Raw genomic sequence first — 8161 nt, 5'->3', positions numbered from 1 at the left:
ACATATCTATTCAGGGGACACCATCATAGGGCCTAATTGCATCAGCCACACTATCAGAGGCTTGTTCACCTGCACATCTACCAATGTGATATATGCCATCATGTGCCAGCAATGCCCCTCTGCCATGTACATTGGTCAAATTGGACAGTCTCTACGTAAAAGAATAAATGGACACAAATCAGACGTCAAGAATTATAACATTCAAAAACCAGTCGGAGAACGCTTCAATCTCTCTGGTCACTCGATTACAGACCTGAGAGTGGCTATTCTTCAACAAAAAAAGCTTCAAAAACAGACTCCAAGGAGAGACTGCTGAATTGGAATTAATTTGCAAACTGGATACAATTAATTTAGGCTTGAATAGAGACTGGGAGTGGATGGGTCATTACACAAAGTAAAACTATTTCCCCATGTTATTCCCTCCCTCCCCCCCCCCCCCATTCCTCAGATGTTCTTGTCAACTCCTGGAAATGGCCCACTTGATTATCACCACAAAAGGTTTTCTTCCTTCCCCCTACCTTCCCTACCTGCTGGTAATAGCTCATCTTAAGTGGTCACTCTCCTTACAGTGTGTATGGTAATACCCATTGTTTCATGTTCTCTATGTATATAAATCTCCCCACTGTATTTTCCACTGAATGCATCCGATGAAGTGAACTGTAGCTCACGAAAGCTTATGCTCAAATAAATTTGTTAATCTCTAAGGTGCTACAAGTACTCCTTTTCTTTTTGCGAATACAGACTAATACGGCTGCTATTCTGAAACCCAGCAAATTTAGAGACACGTTAGGAAAAAAAAGAAAGGTCAAGGATACAAACACAGAATATCTACAAAGAGCAGCTGGTTAAAAATAAAAAGTGTGGAGAGCTTAAAGAGCCAGTTTCAACAAAACATTTTAAGGGCTTCTTGCCACCTCTATATTTAACATAATAAAAGGGGTTATAACTAGGAGTCCTGGGTTTGTATGAAGAGTGAAAAAGTTTGAGGAAAGCTTTCTGTCAGCCAGGTGTATTGTTCTGGGGACTAGTGGAATCCACAGGAATCAGTGAAAGCCCAATCATTTTGGACACTAAAGGGAAGACTTAGATTATTAAATATACAATGGAGGTGCAATTCCTCAATAGATCTGTCCCATCTCTAGATTCCTGGGCCAAGCGGACCAAAGTGGGAGTTTGAATTACACTTATTGGTCAGTTTTATTTCCTTGTACCCCAGAGGGATTCATTGCCCCAGAGAGCAGGCAGTTTTGCTTCTGATGCCATTCCTTGGAATTTTGTGTTGAGTGAAACAGCTCTAATTTACACCTGGAGTGACTCCGGAGCCACACCATTTGAGACTGCTGATGGGATGTGCTGAAGTAGTGCAAACGGTAACTGCCTTCTCAGTTCCCTTTCAGGCCAACATCACCTACTTTTTAGGGTGTATGGGACACTTTGTCCTCCCCTTACTGTGGAGTAAGGTGAGGGGGAGATGCAACACATTTACACAAATTTCTTCCCCCTGCAGGAGTTATGCTAGCCAGAAGTTAGGCTGAGTCTGTGCTGAATCTGGTCCTATAATGTAAGAACTTCTAAATCCCAGGGATATCGCACATTATCCTGAATCATATCTTGTTTCACATGCTTGTTTCTGTTGTAGCTCCTAATGGGGCATATAGTGAGGAAAAAAACGTTAGGGCAGATGTGCTGTGTAACCTTCAGCAAAGTATTTGCATCAGTCTAGGGAGGACCTGGTTTAGATAATTGGCACCTTCTTTCTTTCAAACTGCATTTTGAAACACTTTTGAGGGAAAATAACTTGTGGAGATGCTGATGTTTGTTCAGATCCTCATCCTTTTGTAATCCAGTTGAACACAGGTATAGGTTTTTGTCCCTGTCTAGTGGCTGGCCCACCTGAGCAATCTACTGTTCCCACCAAATAGATGCAGCCCTTTAGCTCAAGCTTATCCTATGGGATGAAGAGGTCTCCAATTTCAGTCTCCCCTCTCAACCTGCCAACGGGGTCATGACACTTTCAATGCAACTGATAAACTGGCAGCCTCAGTTAAAACGTGTCAGCAGAGAAAATCCTTGGAAGCTGACTTATTTCAGTCTTGAATGTGGCCCAGTCTTTCATCCCTTACGCATGCTTAAATTACATGTATGAAAGTTGGCAAGATCCAAGCTCCCTGAGTATAGATTGTGCTGAGTGACTAGCTATTTACTGAGTATGAAAAGGGAGATAATCTTAGGTTTCCTAGATCTGTCTGAGTGATATCTGGCTGCATTCCCCTCTATTAAGAGAAGGCTCATTTTTACTGAATGGCTTGCTCAGTTCCACTCCCCATTAGAGGAGCTCACAGAATAATAGCACATTTGACTATGAGTGACATCTGAAATTGTATAGTAATGTTTGCTTTTTTCAGCAAGCAACTTTTCCAAAACGGCTGTAATCCTTTTCTTGTACCTAGAGACTTTGCCTGTGAGGTACTTCAAAGTATAACCTGGGTGATATTAAAGCTTAATAAATATATAGTTTCCATTTTCTTGAACATTGACATAATATTCTTTTTAGGTTTCCTTTATCTAACTTTTAGTATGCCTATCAGCACTGAAGTGGCCTCTAGTTGCTCCCATAACAAGGGAATTTGTTCTCCTAATTCTAGCCACATGGTGTCTCAGGCATCAATTCATCACTTAAATTTGTCATAAACGCATTAAATAGAACATTGAAATTGTTCTTGTCAAGTAATCTCCAAGAAGTATAGAGCCAGACTCTGCTACATCCACAGGATTCTGCTCTGACATTTTGCACTGTCAAAATAAAGCAGACATTTTTCCTCCTTTAAAAACTCTTTAAGCTATTAAATCACATTATCATTTATACATATTTTTATCTGCTGTATTTGCATGGCTATAGTTGTGGATCTGTCAGTGTTTTCAGTATAAACTCCTATTTCCAGAGATTTAGACAGTAACTCAGCCTTAATAATTTGCTCCAGGCTAAAACTTAAAATGCAAAGTCTCAGCCTGAGATAGTATTTCTTTTTTCTCCATTTTGAAAAGCAAATCATTTTGCTCACTCTGAAGGGTGAGATACATGAGCAAGACCAGAAAATGATCACTTCCTCCTCTTTTGCATTCATTTAGTTCACAAACAACTGCAGTTAAATGGGGCCTGGAAAGCCACCAGGAGCCCAGGATTTCTCCCACTCTTTGTGCTGCTGTGTCAGGAGTAGGAGAGAGAGTGGACAGGTGTCAAGTGCAAGAAGGGTAGAAAGTCCATCGATCAGCTGGGGAGTTTATATTCAGATGTCCCTAAAATCCAGGGTTGTGAAGGTTCTGCCAAGTCCTGCCTACCTCACCCACAGTTGATTACCCCGCTTTCCTACCCTTAAGAAACAATCTCCCAACCCCACCAGAACAGCTTATCAAGTCCAGAGCTTCTGGCATTATCAAGGGACTTAAGACTAAAAAGCCCCTGCTGGTTTTGGGCATGGAGAGCTTGCACTGGATCTGTGCCTCTTATGTCCTGGCACCATGGGAGAAGTGAGAAAGCAGAGGGATTGGCTGGCCCTCAGCCCACAGCACTGCTAGCAGCTGCTGCTCCTCAAGTTTTCCTTCCTGGAGGACAGACGGCCATTTTCACTGGGAATTTCTATAGAGGGCTTGAGCATTTTTCCAGAATCTTTTATAATCACAACTCAGAATTTTGCTGGCCAACATTGTTCATTGCACACACGCCAAAGTGGTCTGCAACTTGTTCTTGGGAAGAATACTGCGAACAAGACTGAATGCGGGCTTTGGTCAGCGGAATGACTCGCACAGGAGATAGATCAGTTGGGTTAGAAAGAGCCACTTTTCCATGTTAGACCTCACCCACGCATATAGTGAGCTGAACACCCATCAACTAGGAGTGAAAGTGCATATGCAATTGGTTTTAGCACAGTTGAGCATGAACCTGCAGTTGTGCCAGGAAGGGCAGGCCTGGGGTGGCAGGTGTTATTTTTAGATAGATGGAGGGGGTGCATATTATACCTTGTCCTAGTCCTTGGCTGGAGCCCTGAAACAGAGGACTATTTTCTGGGTCACTGCTCCTCCTCCTGGAATCCTGGTGCTGGTTCAGAGAAGGCAAAGGAAGTATTTTCCTGTCTCTCATGGGAACTAAGAGTAAGTCAGCAGAGGGCCTCCCAAACTGCAGTTAGCTACCATGGTAACTCAATATTGCCAATTTCAAGCATTCAGAAATGGTCAATCAGGCCCCCAGAATGATGAGATTGGCTTACAGCTCATGAAATTTAAAAAAAAAATACATTTTGTGGTCTTTTTATTTGACTTCTTGTGTCTGAGTCTTTAGCCTGCACTCGAGTCACATTTTCAAGTTTTCTCTGCAACCATGAGGGTGAGAAACTTGCTTTTTTATTTTTAAATGAAAGCTGAGATTCTAACCTGATCAGAAGTTTCCAGGACCTGGGGCTTGAAGAAAAACACCAAAAATGTCATAAAGCATGTGATAACATCCTGAAAGCTTACAACATTGGTAACTCAAACACAGTTTAATACCTCTCACATGCTTCCTCTCATCTCCCCTCACCCCATCCCCCGCCAAAATAAGCTCCATAGAAACAGTGATCCAGACTCCGGTGTATCATCAAAGGAATCAACTGGAGGAGAAATAGGTTGATTATAAAGGAGAAAGCTTCTATTTGCCCAGTAATTTCTGGTAATCAGCAATAATGAAAACAGAAATAGAGAAAGTGCTTGATAATTACACGATTTTTTGTGTGCAACATGTTAATGTCTGCATGAGTGAGGCAGCAGCTATTCAGGACAAGAAAAGATTGTGGTTCCTTAAACAGTTTGCTGCAAGTGGCTATTGTTTAAAAGGACTCATTGCTCCTGTATCTGTCTCATATTAATTATTTAAAATGATTTTTAACTGATCCTGAAATGCAGAAGTTTCTGGAAACAAAATTGTTTTCTGCTTCAACAAAACCATTTCTTCTGTGAAATTTAAAAATGGGGAGGAAGGTAATGAAATTTCTGTGAGAAATAAGGAAATAAGATTAGAATTGACCTTGCTGCTATGAGGACTTCTCCCGGCTCTTCAGGGGGCAAAAAATCAAACATGTTAACCTTGTTCACTTGTTTCCACTGCCTGCAGAAGGCCTCTTGGCACACACATCACTTCTAATCTATTTCCGTTTTTTCTTGTACCTATCGTATTAACCTCAGTTTGCATTTGGCTTGTTTTTAATTTAAAAAACTGTTCAAGGGGTTGACCCCCTCCATTTGCCAGTCGATAGTGATTTGGATCTTAATTGTCTCCAAAGAATAATTTGGTTGGAGGGTAGGTCAAGTAGCTTCCAGGTTAACTTGAAATTGTTTTGAAAACGTACCACAGGCATCTGTACTGTGACAACACAGCTTGATAGCAATCCACAGCTAAGCAGAAGAGAGTGAGACGATAGATCTCCAAATGCTGGGGCGACATACCTGGAAGCAGTTGATATGAATTCACTTCCAGGTTATCTTTGTGGTATCTGTGGTATGCCACGCTGTGTGACTGTGCAGCGCAAAAGTAGGGAATCTCATCACAACGTTGAGTCTTCCTTTGAGAAGCCCCCCAACACATAATCCCTGATCTGAATACCCTGAAGCTTTGAGAATGCACAGATCTGGATCTGTCCTTTGTGGCTTCGGAGCTAGCTGAAGGAGGATGCAACAGAGCAGCTGTTCAGGAAGTTGATGAGTGTGCTGTTAATTCTGGAGGCATCACTTATTTTTCCGTTCATCTAGTCTCTGCAGTTAATGCTGATACTGAATGCCATTATTCTTCAGTCATTTTGCATCAATTACTTTAGAGGAAAAGTAAAAGTATGTGACTGATGTTCTAGAATTTAGTAGCTATTGAAGGCTGTCAGACGGCTTGATGTTATACAACACAAGAGGAGGAAACGCATCTTCCTCAGGAAGACTTATCTTTGGAATACTGGCAAAGAGCATTTTCACACAGCAAGGAACAGTGATCAGGCAAGAGAACACAAAGCCGATTGTACCAAGAGCCATAATTCATCCTTCCATGCCAATAAATGCAAAAAGGTCTGAGAAGCACAAAAATATTAGAGATAGGCCCAAACCAAAATCCAAACCCAGACATGTATCCTGGTTTTGATTATTAGCCAGAATAAAAACCAACTCAGAATACCAACCCATGTCATGGTTTGGACTGATCTGTAAGCTCATCAGGGCCCAGACCAGCTTTTTGTTCTGTGTCTGTATAGTGCCTAGCACAATGGGTTCCTGGACCGCAACTGGGACTTCTAGGTGCTACAATCATGCAAATAATAAACAAACACACATCTGCCATCTTCAGTCTGGAAATTAATCTTTAGCATGTTCTTCACCAACACTATCGCAGGCTGTTAGAAGAAGCAAGAAGCATGGCTATTTAAGCCCAATGACCAAAGGATAACCATGCAGATGTGCTGTAGGAGAAGCGTACTGGCTATATCCCCAGCCTTACAAGGGGATTTGTGCAACCCCAGTGTTGTCCATGCTCGTAATTCTGTTGCAACTCTCATGATATTTGGTGTGTTTTCTTAAAACTCCTGCAGTCATGTGACTATGGGAGAATCTCAGCTTTCATTTAAAAAAAAAAAGAGAGAGTTTCCTACTGCTCATAGTTGCAGAGGAATGCTTGAGTGCACCCTAACAGCTCAGAAACTAGAAGACAATTAAAACAAGAACTCAAAAAAAAAAATCAGGCACCGTGATTTTTAAGCCAATCTCATGATTTTGGGGGGCTTGACTCATGGGGTTTGACTGCTTGGATGTCCTTTGCATTCCTGTGATGCTCCACTGAAGTCAGTTGGTCTCCTTATAGGCATAATGCCCCACCCTAGGAAATTACTTTTGCATTTTGGTCCCAGAGAGGAATACATGACTGGATTACAGATCCAAGCAACTGCATGATCCCGAGAATAATGTGCATGGGCCACAGACCACACATGGGACTACCAGCAAATGGAGGAATCCTCCTTGAGCTCAAGTGGTAGAGGCATCTGGATTGGGGGCTGAAGGATCAGAGTTCTAGTCCCAACATTATGTGTGAGTGAGGTTTATATGATAATTTGTTTACCTACCCCACATGAATTCAATACACAGGCCATTACATCCCAGTGAGGCACATCCAGAAGAGGGGATCATTTGGCATGCATGAACTGGAGAGGGCATATGATGTTTTCACCTGCGCTTTTATCCAAATTAATTCCATCAGCCTTCTGTACCTCATCTCACACCCGCCATTTCATCCAGAGGATAAGAACATCAGGCTTAATTCCTGAGGTCATGGAAGTGAGCAGGCATGAGCCCATTATTTGCAGAACTACTGCTTTCTACTTGGACCCAGGATGAGATATAGAAAGAAATGCCTTGGCTCTTGAAAAAGGCATAATATTTTTTAAAAAGATAAAAGTATTCTAAAAATCTAGAATTAAACAGAGGAGCCAACAAAGTACTTATGGTGGGAATTCTTTAGCGCACTGAGTCTTAGTTTAGGGTGAAAAATTGGATTGTATTAAACTTGTGATGGAGAAGCCAGATGTCTTTTCTGCTGTATATGTTTATATATATATAAAAAAGCTATGAAAAGTGTCGTCTTCACTGTTTATTTCCTTTTCTGTGTAATCAATGAGGTATTAAATAAAAATTTAAAGCTAGAAAAATATCCAACCAGCCCGACTGCATGAGCTATTTAGAGAGTAATTATACAGTGAGCTTTCCTTACCATAGTATGGATAGAAAGCTGCTAATACTGAGGCTTGGAGCTCTTTAGATGAGGGATGCAAGGTTTTAAGTGCCTAAGTGAGGCCTGATTTTTGCAACTGTTGAGTGCAACAGCTGCCGTTGTGGTCAGGAATTTTACATTCCTTTTACAGATGGGAAAACTGAGAGCTTGAAAGCTCAATTTTCATAGGTGCTGATGTTCAGTGTTTTAGAGTACTTCTGTCCACTTTGCATTGCATATTGATGAGCTGCTCAATTTTTGACATCAAAGTTTCTTTTCCCCAGATATTTGTTGCAGAGAATCCATGTCTTTCCATTTAGAATGAGAAGCATTAATCCCACACTTCATGGCTCACATTGCTTCTTAATTATAAGAAAGGCACAACCAAGATCA

This window comes from Dermochelys coriacea, chromosome 13 (assembly GCF_009764565.3).
Source record: "Dermochelys coriacea isolate rDerCor1 chromosome 13, rDerCor1.pri.v4, whole genome shotgun sequence".
Classification (NCBI taxonomy): Eukaryota; Metazoa; Chordata; order Testudines; family Dermochelyidae; genus Dermochelys; species Dermochelys coriacea.
The sequence above is the reverse complement of the archived record's forward strand: the minus strand, read 5'-3'. Positions refer to the sequence as shown.